This window comes from Vombatus ursinus, unplaced genomic scaffold (genome assembly GCF_900497805.2).
Source record: "Vombatus ursinus unplaced genomic scaffold, bare-nosed wombat genome assembly UNPS02009173.1, whole genome shotgun sequence".
Lineage (NCBI taxonomy): Eukaryota > Metazoa > Chordata > Mammalia > Diprotodontia > Vombatidae > Vombatus > Vombatus ursinus.
In genome coordinates, this window is record NW_020948951.1 from 8363887 (window position 1) to 8378410 (window position 14524).

Genomic DNA, 14524 nt, shown 5'->3' on the forward strand with positions numbered 1-14524 from the left:
ACTACATGTTATTCCTCCATTCCCCTCTCTTCTTTTGCTTCACATGTCTGGGCAGAATCAATGTCTCCCGGTTTTTGTGGGATGGGGTGAGGATGGGGTAGGTGTTTAGGTAGAGATACCACAGTCATGGGAGATTCTTACATTCAGGTCCCCACTAACAAACCTAAGAAGTGGCTTGTGCTCATTGTAGCAGGTGTATAGATTTGTTTGGGACAGTGGCATGGAGTGAAAACTGTATGTTAAAGTCTTCTGAGGGGCAGCTAGGTGGCGCACTGGATAGAGCACTGGCCCTGAAGTCAGGAGGACCTGAGTTCAAATCTGGCCTCAGACCAAACACTTGACACTTACTAGCTGTGTGGCCCTGGGCAAGTCACTTAACCCCAATTGCCTAAAAAACAAACAAGAAAAAAGTCTTCTAGTGTTATTGATGAATTTTCTTTCTTTGTTTTAACCTTGTGTGTGAGTGGGAGTTTCCGTCTTCTTGCCTTAAGGAATCTGATGTAATTATAATATTGTCTGCCATCTAATTACTTTATTTTGTTTTATGTTGAAGACATTATATAAAGCTTCCATTCTACCTTCTTGCTGGTCATAGGATCCTGCATATTTTTTGGAATAATAATTTAACTTCAAGTAAACATCTTTGCCTTTATGGACATAACAAGAAATCATTTTAAATCTTCAGAAATAATAATAAAATACCAAATTGTTCCTTTACTGTGAAGTTTAGGCCTTTTTTTATTCACACATACTCATCATATTTAACATTTTAAAGGGTCCTTCCTTTATTGTTTTCATTTCACATCAGGATTTTAAAAACATTATGATATATTTCTTATTCATTGCCATTGAGTCTTAAACTGGTTTTTTGGCTAGCTGATAAAAATAAACATTTTGGTTTGTGCTCATGCACTGTGGATTTGATAAGGTGCTCATTCAGATAGCACTTTGAACTAGGAGAATATTTGTTGTTGATTTATGTGTAAAGAATGTCCCCAGTATTACATAACAGCATGAAATGAAATAGGAACACAGGTATATATTTTCTCACGAGTTCAAAATTCCACTTTAGAAAGAGAAAATGAAGTCCTCATGGCTAGACAGCAGTTCATGAAAATAGAGCTGGGGGTTTTCATGGCTTAAACCCTCAAAATCAGTCACCTGCATGATGTGGTAGCCTGAAAACAGAATTTGCTCATAGACTGCAGTTTAAGAAGTATAGTACTTGAGAAGTATAGTGGGTGTGATACGGCAATCATGATACGCATTGATCAAACTACGTACCAGGCATTGTGTTAAATTCTTGAAAGACTGGAGAATAACAGGCAGAAGGTAACTAAAATAACAAATGTCTTCCTGAACATATCAGGATCACTTAAAGGGTATGGAGATATTAAGCCTAGAAGAGAGAAGATTAAATGGGAACATGATGGTCATCTTCAACTATTTGAAAAGGTATCACACGGCAGAAAAATTAAACCTGTTGGGCTCATCCCCAGAGGCATCCTTCTTTGTACTTGGGTTTTGCTATAGGGTCTATGAAGTCTTTTTAAGCTCTCCTGTGACTTTGATGTTATCGTAATGAGATTCTAGTCTTACTTGATCCTTCTAGATTAGAAGCCTCTTGGGGTCTTGTTCCCAGTTCCAAGAACTTTCAGGAGGCAGCTATTGCTAGGAGGGAGTGAAATTCTATAGATGCCTCCATGGTTACAGTTGAGACCAGTGTGAGAATGAGTATTTTTTTTGACCCAGAAAATTGAGAGATTCCTGAGATCTCTAGGGATCAATACAAAGGGGTTGATGGTTGGGTAACATAGTGACAGAAAGATAGCAGTAGACAACATCCAGGGAGACTTTTGGTCAACATATGTGATAAAAAGAGTAAAAACAGAGGTGAATGCATAAAAGGTAACAAATGTGCTCATCAGTAAAAGGATGGTTTGGGTGGCTCTGATCTCAGGGTGCCTTCTGGGTGACAGGTTGGTGCTTCAAATTTTCTGAACATGCTGGTGGTGTTTGTGTAAGAGAATCACCATGTAGCCACTGGCTAAGACCATGAACCATAAACCAAGCCCATTTCTGAAAGTGTTTATTATCAAATAAGCTCCTATAGTGTGTCCTGAAGTACAAAACACACTATTAAACATATTTGTAATGTTGTTGCTGCTTCCTTGGCCTCTTACAGCTATTGATACTGGAATTTCTATAAGCAGATTGAGAATCCAACAGAAGAGATAGGAGGGAGTGGTCCGTTGTGTAGTTCTAACTTTGAACTTTTTCCACCTGGAATTACTGGGGCTGATGGTGATGGCCTGCAAGGCACACAGGAGGCAAGTCAAGGAAATTGAAAGGCTCTCACTCAGTTTTCAAAGGTAAAATACAACTTTACACCCAACATCATCCAAGAAATAGTTCCACCCCAAACCCTGCAATATTTATAGGACTCCCTTGCTAACAAGCATAATGGAGTTCTCTAAGCTCAGCTGGGTGATTATAAAGGTTAAAAAACTTATTTTGTGATCATCTAGGACATTTAAAATATAAAAGGAAAAGAGGAAGAAGTTTTCTACAATACCCACTGTGGTCATAGCAAGAAACACAATCCCAAGGCAAATGTTTTTAAGAAGTATTGTATATCTCTTTAAAAAAAATGTGGGTAGAAAAAAACACAGAAAACACAGAAAAGCTGTATGACTATTCTACTTGGGCATTCCAGTCCTTAGTAGAGGCTCAAAACATTACTTCTTCCTCATTCCTATACCTTTGTTGATGGATATTACAATTTTAGGAAAGTTACACTGCCTTTTTCTTGCTCAAACACTTATATATCAATTCCTCTAACTTAGGCCAATGTGGGGAGCAGGGTAGTAGAGCTGAATTCAATTATGGAGACTGAAAATTTTTATAGAATTGTAATTTCTATATTTAAAACTACTCAAGGTAAAAATCGACATCCTGCCATTCTAAATATAGATTCTCCTTCATTGAGTTCTGCAGATCAAGTTAATGAAGGAGCAAATCAGTCCAAAACATACACAAACAATCTTTGTGTAGTCCTGTTGTGTGAGGGGAATAAGAAGAAAAGGGAAAAGAGCTATGAGTCAATCTCATAGTAAGGGGTATAAAGGTTATCATGTTACCATTTGTTCTTTATCTTAGAATTGTGGAATATTAGTAAGAAGGGATCTTTGTGGTCTTCCACAGTGATGTCAAACTCAAATAAAAATGGATCCTTGCAAGATGCATATTGAATTAGAAAACCACAAATCAACATTTTTTTGTGTTGTATGTTTATTCACTTTTATGAAGCATTTCCCAATTACATATCTATTGTTTTCAGGCCACATGTAAATGTTTTGCTGCCTGTGGGGTGCAAGTTTTACACCTCAGTTCTAGTGCAACTATTACCTTAACCATGACTTCTGTCTACACCTTTTTTTATGTCCCTCATCCACTCGAGGAATACTCTGGATATAATGTGCAGTTAACAGGTTTGATAGCATTGCTTAGAAATTAAGTTGAGATATTCCCTGTGTAATCCCTTCTCTTCTGGACTTCCCCCTCAGTTTGAATTTTCACTCTTAGATTGAGATACTCAGAGGGTAGCTGACTAGTTCTTCCTTTGGGATCCTAAGGATAATAGTAGAGATGTGACTTTTTAGCACTGTTGTTCCTGATACCCGCACCACCCAATGATGGAGAAGAATTTGTGATCAAATAAGAGACAGAGAGGTTTCAAGTGGACAAAACATAATTTTGATTACATAAAATTAATAAAGTCTTTGCCCAAACAAATAAATGCATTTGAATGAGAAGAAAAGCTACAAATGGGGAAATCCCTGCTGGAATTTTATCTCATAAAGGTCTACTTTTTTAAAAAAATATATAGGGAACTGAGTCAAATTTACTAGAAAAGAGACATTTTGCAAAAGATAAATTGTCAAATGATAGAAATAAGTACATTTTAAAGAAAGAAATTCAAACAATCAACTACATAAAATTTCTTAATCACTAATAATTAGAGAAACAGAAATTAAAACAACTCTAGTACCACCACTGCATAGCTATCAATTGACTGAGATGACAAAAAGAGAACATGACAAATAATGGAGGGGCTACTGGTTAACAAGTTCTAATGCACTGTTGGCAAATATGTCAACTAGTCTTCCCATTCTGGAAAGGAATTTGGAAGTATGATCCCAAAGTTATTAAACTGTGCATAATCTTTGCCTCAGCAATACTGCTTCTAGGTATATGCCCCAAAGATATCAACAAAAGAGGTTACAGACCCATATGTCCAAAAATAAAGCAGTTTTTTTTTGTGGTGAAAAAAATTGGAAACTGAAGGGCTGTCCATTAACTGGGTAATGGCTGAAAAAGTAATGACATATGAATAGGATGGAATACAATTGTGCTTTAAGAAATGATGAAAGTGATGTTTTCATGAAAATCTGGGAGGACTTTTATGAATGGAAGAAAAGTGAAATGAGTGGCTCAGGAGAACAATTTGTAACAATTACAGCAATATTGTAAAGATAATCAACTTTCCAATTTTGAAGGACTTACTAATTCTGATCAATACAATGATCAACTCCATTTCCAAAGGACACCTGATGAAACATGCCATCCACCTCCAGAGAGAGAGCAAATGGACTCACACTTCTAATTAAAACATACTGATTTTCTTCCCTTCCTTCCTTCCTTCCTTCTTTGTTCCCTTCTTCCCTTCCTTCTTTCTTTCATCTCTCCCTCACTTCCTTTTTTCCTTCCTTGACTTCTTCCTCTTTTTTTTTTTTGGCATGGCTAATGCGGCATTTTTTCCCCCATGACCATATATGTTTATAATTAGTTTTGCAGTTTTTTGTTCTTTTCCATGGGTAGAAAAGAGGGAGGAGAGAAGAAGGGAATTCAGAACTAAAAATAAAATGAAATTGAATTAAAAAATAGAAAAGGAGATCCAAGGAACAGATTATATAATGAAAAATTTAAAAAAATAACCAAGCTCAATAAGTCAGTTTTCAGTAAAATAGAAAATACAAATTACCTGTCTGTGGAGAAGATTTAGAAAAACTGGAAAGCAATCTAAGTCATATCATTAAAAAAATGAGAAGAGAAATAAATTACTCTTCATAGCTATGAGTAGGAGTTGAATTTTTCATCAGACTAGAGTAAATGACAATTATAAAGAAAAAAATAATGTTGATTACAAGTGGAACATTTTCTTGCACATTGTTCCACTTAAGGAATAATCTTACACAGAAATTGACTGCCTGTGCCTATCCCAAGGCACTGTTGAAACCTTGTGATTTTTTTTTCCCTTATATTTCTTTACACCTCTGTATTGCTGCCTGGAAAACTGACATTGCCTACTTTAAGTATTTCACTCTTTTAAAAAATTTTGTTTACTTTTGGCTTGTACTTTAATGATGAGTTTTATCTCCAGAGAAAGATAATTTTGATTGCATGCTGAGTGAATGTTTTGCTATAGAAGAGGGGCAAAAAAAGTGGAGATACAGTAACTAATTGGGATTTACAGAGGTGGTTTATAGGGCAAAGACTCCAGACTTTGACCAATGGTGAGAGGAAATTTTTCTTATCTGGGGTTTGAGTAAGATAATTCAATTAATAATTTGTATTAAGAATCTCTACTTTAAAAATTGCTTTAAGAATCAGTAGAAGAAAGATTTTCATATCATTATTATTATTATCATCATCATCAACATTCTTAATTGGAGACTTCATCTCAGGTATGAGAACAATACATGTGATTACACACACACACACATACACACACACACACTATATATAAATATATATATTTATATATACATATATATATATATATCTTTTAGATATCTAGTGCCTCATTTTTGTTGTTGGGTTATTTCAGTCATGTTCAACTTTCTGTGATCCCATTTGGGGTTTTCTTGAGAAAGATACTTCTTTAGCTAATTTTACAGAGGATGAAACTGAGGTAAATAGCCCAGAGATAGTAAGGGGGTCAGACAACTGGTCAGAATAAGATTACAGGAGAAGGTCTACTTCCAGGAGTCAAGATGGCAGTTGCTTTCACCTTCTCTTATTAATCTCTGAGAGCCCAGAAAATATTTCCCCAGGAAAAACCCTGGAAGAGTTGAAGCAGTAGAAAGACAGGGTGCAATAGTCCTATAGCCCAGGAAACTTGAAGAATTAACAGGAAAGGCCCCTCTTGCCCTGGGGGAGGGGGAGCAGTACAGAATGGGAGACAATCCAGCAAGCTAGTGGAAAGCCCAGTCTCAGCATACCAGGGGGAGATCCTGAACCCCTGGTGGTGGAGAAAGCCAGCACCAACACCAGCACCCCTGGGTGCCTCAGTACAGGCAGGGGAACCAGTGGAAAACCACCATGTGCCATAGCATTCCCCTACAGCCAAGTCTCCTGGTGCCTCAACAAAACTCTGAGAAACACAACTCCGAGAGGGAAAGCCCCAGGTGGAGAAACATCCTGCAGCAGCAAGACATCCATCTGCAAGGAACTGAAGAAAATGAAAGGCCCAGGTGAGCAGGCAACCTCCAGGTGCCAGACTACCCACCCCTACCCCTAGAGCTCCAGTATTGTTGATTCTAGCCCAACACCAGGTAAGCTGCCAGAACCCTACAGCCTCCAACTGCCAGCATCTGAGGCCCCAGTACACAAAGCCAGTGAGCAGGTCCCGGGCTCCCAGCACAAGAAGCTTGGGTCAGTGCCCCCAGATCCACAGCAGGAGAGCTCAATTTTTTAAAGGCCAGGAAATAAGCAAACACCATGAGCAAAAAGAAACGTACCATAGATTCTTATTATGTGGACAGTGAAGATCAAGGTTGAAATTTGGAAGAGGACAACATTGTCAACAAACCCACATCTGAAACCTCAAAAGGGAATATGAACTAGTCTGAAGCCCAAAAAGCCTTCTTGGAAGAGCTTGAAAAGGATTTTAAAAGTCAAATAAGAGAGGTAGAAGAAAAATTGAGAAAAGAAATGAGAAGTATGCAAGAGAGTCAATAACTTGGAAAAGGAAGGACAAAAATTAAGTGTAGAAAACAAGTCCCCAAAAAATATAATTGGCCAGCTGGATAAAAAGGTACACTGAAGAAAACAAGAATAAGATTAAAAGGGATTTCTTGCTGGCACTAGGTGCAGATCTAGTGCTGATTGGCAACACTATTGCCCATATATAATTTTGGCTTAGAGTTTCAGTGGGGAAAGGAGTTTGTCATTGGGTTCCCTGTCACAGTTCCAATGCAAAGAAGACCACTGGCACTTTTGGCTTCAGGACAGCAGAATCCCTAATCACAGTTCTAGGGCCAAAAGGAGCTCTAACATATGTGGCTACAGGGGAACTGGATGATGACCATAGCACAGACCAGGAGAGCAGTGACCACATTTCTCTCTGGATCATATCACCTTGGAAGCACTGAAAACTTGCAAACCCCAAGAACTAGCTCTGAAACCAAAAGCATGAAAAACTTGAAGCTTGGGACAGTGCCTTCCCAACCCCAGGTTAATAGAGTCCAACTTTAAAATACTGCTCAAAGTCAAGAAAAAGGCTGGGGGGAAAATAACATCTATGGCGGCAAGGAAGACCAAGAGAGAAACTCAGAAGAAGACAATAATATGAAAACATCAACAAGCAAGCCTCAAAGAGAAACAACAATCAGACACAAGAATTCCTAGAAGAGTTAAAAAAAGAGATAAAAGTAATAGAAGAAAAATCGGGGAAAGGAATGAGAGTGGTAGAAGAAAACTATGAAAGGAAAATTAGCAGTTTTGTAAATGAGGCACAAAAATGCAGCTGAAAATAAAACATTAAAAAAAGAATTGTCCCAACAGTAAAAGAGGCACACAATTTCACTGAAGACAAGAACTCCTTAAAAAGTAGAACTGGCCAAATGGAAAATAAGATACAATAGCTCACTGATGAAAATAATTCCTTAACAATTAGAATTGCACAAGTAGAAACTGACAACACCACGAGACATCAAAAAACATTAAAACAAAGTCAAAAGAATGGAAAAAATAGAACAAAATTTTAACTCATCAATAAAACAACTGACCTTGAAATTGGTTCAAGGAGAAATAAAAGCCATCATCAAAAAAAAAAATCCTGGACATCATGTTTCAAGAAATGATAAAGGAAAACTGCCCTGTTATTTTAGAATCAGAGGATAAAATAGAAATGAAAAGAATTCACTGATCACCCCCTGAAAGAGATCCCAGAATGAAAACTCCCAAGAATATTAATAGCTAACATCCAGAAACAATTCAAATTAGGTGGAGCCACAGTCAGGATAACCCAAGATTTAGCGGCTTCTATGTTAAAGGAGCAGAGGACCTGCAATATGATATTCCTGAAGGCAAAAGAGCTAGGATTACAACCAAGAATAACCTACCCAACAAAACTGAGCATAATCCTTCAGGGGAAAAAATATTATTTAATGAAATAGAGGATTTTCAAGCATTCTTGAAGAAAAGTCCAGAGCTGAATAAAAAAAAATCGACATTCAAACACTAGACTAAGATGAAGCATAACAAAGTAAACATGAAAGGGAATTATCAAGGGACTCAATAAGGTTAAATTTCTTGCATTCCTATATGGCACAATGATAGATATAACTCCTAAGAACTTTATCATTATTAGGGCAGTTAGAAGGATTCTACATAGACAGAAATGATGGATCTTAGTTGATTACATTGGTATGACAAAAATAAAGAAGTGCTGAGAAAGTGGGATGCATTGGGAGCAGGGGGAAGGGAGAGGAAGAATGAGGAAATTATGTCACATAAATGAGATACATAAGGAAGAGCATTTATGGTGGTGGGGGAAATGAGGATAGGGGTGGTGGGTAACACCTGAACCTCACTCTCAACTAAATTAGTTCAGATTGGGTGGAATATGTTTCTATATCTATTTCTATACACTAATTTGGGCATAGAAATCTATCTTGCCTAAGAGAGAAGTAGGAGGGAAAGGGGTTAAGAGAAAGGAGGATGTGACAAAAGGGAGGGTGGATTAAGGGAGATATTGTTCAAAAGCACAAAAGACTTTTGAGAAGAAATATGGTGAGAGAGATTGAGAGCGAGAGTGAGAGTGAGACAGAGAGAGAGAGAGAGAGAGAGAGAGAGAGAGAGAAGGATAAACAGAAGAAAATAAGATAAATGGAAATATGTGGTTAGTAATCATAACTTTAAATGTTAATGAGATGAACTCAACCATAAAATGGAAGGTGATAGTAGAATGCATTAGAAACTAGAAGCCAACACTATGTTGTTTATAAGAAACATGCATGAAACAGAAAGACACACACAGAATTGAAATAAAGATCTGGAGCAGATGCTATCTTGCTTCAGTTGACTCAAGGAGGCAAGAGTAGCAATTATGATCTCAGACAAAACAAAAGCAAAAATAGACCTAAGTAAAAGAAATAATCAGTGAAACTAAATTTTGCTAAAATTTACCATAAATAATGATGTAATATCAAAAAATTTCACAGCAAGTTTCTCTGACAAAAGCCCCATATCTCAAATATGTAGGGAAGAAAGTCAAATTTCCAAAATTTAGAGCCCTTTTTCCATTGATAAATGGTCAAAGGATATGAACAGGAAATTTTCAGAAGTTGAAATCAAAGCTATCTACAGTCAAATGAAAAAAAATCCTCAAAATCAGTATTGATGAGAGAAATCAAATTTTAAAAAATCTAATGTTACCATCTTATACCTATCAATAATGACAAATGCTGGTGGTGAGGGGACAGAATGTGGGAAAATAGGTCCACTATTGAATTTTTTGGGAAATTGTGAACTGGTCCAACCATTCTGGAGAAAAATTTGAAGCTGTGGCCAAAGGTCTATAAAATTAGGCATGCTTTTTGATCCAGCAACACCACTACTAGGTCTGTATCCCAAAGAGATTAAAGAAGAAAAAGAACTATATGCACAAAAAATATTTATAGAAGTTATTTTTGTATAGCAAAGAATTGGAAATTGAGAAGGCACACACCAATTTGGGGATGACTGAACAACTTATAGTACATGATTGTGACAGAATACTTTTGTGCTAAGAAATGATAAAGGGGACAGTTTCAGAAAAATCTAGGAAAACTTATATGAACTGATGCAAAGTGAAGTGAGTAGAAACAGAAGATCATTGTACACAGTAACAACATTATTGTAATGATCAACTATGAAAGACTTAGCTACTCTGATCAAAGCAATGACCCATGACAATTGCAAAGGACACATGATGACAAATGCATGCCTTATCAGGGGGTGGGGGAAAGAGAAAATTTGGAATTCAAAATTCTTAAAAAGAATGTTAAAAACAAATAGTAAATTAAAGAAAAGAAAAAAGGAGATAAAAGGTAGACAAATGAAAAATTAAAGTGTACCTTGATTAGCACTGATGAGAGTATAAGTTGTGTTCATTTAGAATAAGGAAACTCTAAAGTTTACATGCTGCAGGAACATGTTTAAGGAAGGGTATTAATAATGGCTATAATAATAACCTTAATAATAATATGTAGCATCTTCATAGTAGACTCCTCTACTACACATACACACATTAGATTCACATCAGGAAGGTAACACTGGGTAGTTCAGAGGAAAAGATGGAGAAGACAGTCATGGGAACACCATAATTGCTTCTTGTTCTCAGGGAAATCTTCCTCCATGGGCTCAGGTCATTAGATAGATAATTCTTATAATGTTAAAAATTGGTCCCTCTTTATAGTGCTTTTAGTTTATATAAATGTGTTCCCTGTCAGAGTCTTTCTCTGCATATCATATACATAAATGTAATCAAAATTATTTGTCTATATAATCATGTAGTTTGAGAATTTTTTATAAGAATGTTTATATTGAATATGTTCTGAAATTAAACCATCATTGAATCCCTAGTACAAATTTACCTTTATCATAACGAATGATTTCTTGGATGAATTGCTTTAGTCTAACAAGCTTACATTTATTTTTTCTAAAAATTTTCCATTAATTAATGATTTGATCCATAGTTGCACTTTTTCATTTATTCTTCCCTACTTTAAACAATATGATGCTATTTGTCTCATTAAAAAAAAGTTCTGTAGGGGAGGGGAAAAGGAATAAACATTTATATAGTACTTGCTATGTTCCAGGCACTTCAAAATATTATCTCATTTGATCCTCACACAACCCTGCAAGGTTGGTGTTGTTATTATCTTCATTTATATTTGAAGAAATTGAATGAAAGAAAAGACATTCCATGATTTGCCAACATCACAGAGCTAGCAAATGTCTGAAACTCTGAACTTGAATTCATATCTTTGTGACTCCAGGCCCTGCTGTTTATCCACTGCACCACCTCACTGCTTCAGTAGAATGCTTTTGTTCTAAAATTTTGGAGACTATTTCTGACATTAATATAACTTTTTTCCTTTAAAAGTTCGATAGGCTTGTCCAGGTTACATGAGCAAAAAGATGGCAGCCTAGACATTTTCTCAATTCCCCACAACCTTTCAAACTTCTCCAAAACAGAAATTTTGAGCCAAAGATAAAGCAACTTCATCTATTTCCACAGTCTAGGACACCCATAATCCAAAAGAAGATTAAAAAAATCAGACCTAAGAATTGATGCTCATTGACCCTAAGTTCACTCAGCACCCCTCCCCCAATTCCCACCCTAACAGAAGTAAGACCTTATTAGCCTACCTAAGGACACAATATAGGATTAATCAAAACCCAACCACATACCCTGGTTATGCCCTTTTCTCCCAGCTATTCTAGTTTCATAAAGACCCTGACTCCATCTTGTGGAAGTTTCCCTAGGTTTGGACTCAGGCCCTCAGGAGCAAAAGTATACTAAGGGCTGCAACCTAGAAGCACCAATGCTGCAAAGCCCTGAACTAGTGATAGCTCTGTATTGCTAGTGCCAGGGAAAGCAGGCTCTGAACTGCCAGTACCATTGGGCTCTAGACTGCCAGTGCTGAGCTAGAGAAAAGGAATAGATGGAGTGGAACAGATCACCAGGACAGGACACTGAGCATGGGGAGCTATGCAACACTCCATGAAGCCTGAGGAAAGAGCACAGAATTAAGCTGGGGCAAGTTATGACCAACCAAAAGTCAATTGGGGTAGAGCCTAGGCTGCTGAACTATGAATAGTCCAGTATGGGAGGAGGCTGAGATGCTTTGAGATTCAGCCTCTAAGGAAGCCACAGTCAGAGAGAAGAGAGTTAGCAATGAAGAATAAAGAAAATGAGGAGAGAAAAGGACTGAAAGATTCATATTCTAGGGAGAAGAAATCTCAAAGGCTTTGAACAAATAAATCAATAGGAAAAACAATATCAACAGAAGGCACTATATTCTATAGATATAGTAAATGAGCAGGAAGTAAGGGGTAAGAAGCCTGGAAAGGTAAGGGAGATAAGGTTGTACAAGGCTTTAAACTCCAAATAGAGGATTTTGTTTTGTTCTGGAGGTGACAGGGAGCCATTGTGGTTTATTGAGTAGAATGTGGAAGTGACATTATCAGACCTATTCTTTAGGAAAATCACATTAGTGAAGAAATGGAAGATGAATTGAAGTGAGGAGAGCCTTGAGGCAGGCAGATCCACTAGCAAACCCTTATTGTGGTCTAAGTATCAGTTGATGAGAGCTTGCACCAGGGTTAGTGGTAATCAGAGGAAAGAATGGGGGGCACGTTTGAGAAATGAAATCAGCAGGCCTTGTCAGAAGATTGAATATAGGAGATGAGAGATAATCAGGGTTAAGGACGACACATAGATTGTGAGCCTGAGGATCTGGGAAGATGGTATTGCCTCCTGCAATAATAGGGGGAAGTTAGAAGGGAGAGCTGTCCCTCATATAAAAACAATTAATTTGTAATGAACAATTTCTAGGAAGAAGTTCTGTATCATCATTGACAGAATTTATGTGTCTAGCTTTTTAATTAATATATATTAATTTTATTAGAACTTAATTATATTTTGTTTTCTACTTATTGGTTAGGTATTAAGAATCTATTTTTCCTATTAAAGACCAGTAGAATATATTCTTAATAGCTTTTTGAGAATAATGTGTTTAATATTGTTATAAATTTTTCTTTAAATTTTGATACAATATTTATTTAAATACATAAGGACCAGGAGTAATTCCTGTTCCTGTTGTGATTGCAGCTGTTCTTAGTGCTATACTATTTGTATTGTCACTTCATTATAGTAAATTCTGATGCCTTTTCTCAGAATGAATTACTAAAATTTCTATGTGTTCTTTGGTTAGTTTGTATAATTTATATTTTTGAAGATATTTCTCTGTTTTGTACTCTCACTTTTGTTAGGATAAAACAGTGCATTTAGGGATATGCAAACACGTATCTGTATAACTATTTTATCTACCTACCTACCTACCTATCTATCTGTCTGTCTGTCTGTCTGTCTGTATCTGTCTATCTATCTCCCTGAGGACTGTATTACCTGTGTATTTTGTAGAAATGGTTTCAAGAGATCCTCTGATTTTCATAGACTTTAAACTTCCACATTATGCAACCATGTTACATTTGTGATGATTCCATTCCCACTATGAGGATGGCCAGTAAAAACCTTTGATGAGTAGAGATAGGTTTATACAGTGTAACCAAAAAGTACTGATACATTTTTAAGTTGTCCAAGCTTAAAATTTTGGGCTGGGTGCAGGTGTAAAGGTCTAATACTGTTAAACAAAGAATTGCACATTTGATCCTAGATGTAAATAATCATTGAGTATATTGATAGGATGATTGATATAGTCACAACTTTTCTTTCAGAAAATCACTTGGGCAAGCTGTAGGGAAATGAATTGGAATGAAGTTGAATATTTTACCTTGCACAAGAAAACAAGGCAAATCCTTGTTCCTGGGGGTAACAATACCAAGGGGCTGAGAGGTGGGAAACATAGACTGAGAAAAGCAGAAGTGCACAACATCCAAAAATGGTGTTAATAAAAATAGCTGATACAAATCACAAAAATAGAGGAGAGTAAGTAAAAGAAGACAAAGGTGCTCACTAGCTGCAAAATGGTCTGGGCAGCTTTGACCTCAAGGGAGGTTCTGGCTTGTGCTATGAATAGTCTGCCCTTGCTGGTGATGTCTATGTAGCAGAAACACCATGTTGCTGCCAGCCCAGAGGATGAGCCCCACACAGAGAACATTTCTGAGACTGACCAAAATCCATTAAGGTTCTATATACTTTAGGATTGAACAATGCAAAAAATCAAACTCATGTGCCCTGTTGCTTGAGCTCCTCGGGCTTGTTAAGCCCAGTATTACAGGTATTTCTATCAATAGATGAAAGATGCAGAGGAAGATACAAAAGGGGATGATAGGCTATGGGTCCCTGGCTTCCAACCTCTAATTATTTTGTAGATCTTCCAAACTCTTGCCTCCAGAGATTTCCAAGCTTTCTTTATAGGCTTTTGCCTGTTACAGAAAACAAATTACCTTGTGAAACTGTGAGATGCCTAACCCCCCTACCTGCAGGCTACTCATTCTCTCTGCCTTA

At 36.8% G+C, this 14524-nt stretch overlaps 1 pseudogene; it reads right to left on the reverse strand.

Annotated features, from left to right (window-relative positions):
• Window positions 1–1613: 1613 nt before the first annotated feature.
• On the reverse strand, window positions 1614–10931 carry LOC114035236 (annotated as a pseudogene).
• Between the last annotated feature and the right edge of the window lie 3593 nt (window positions 10932–14524).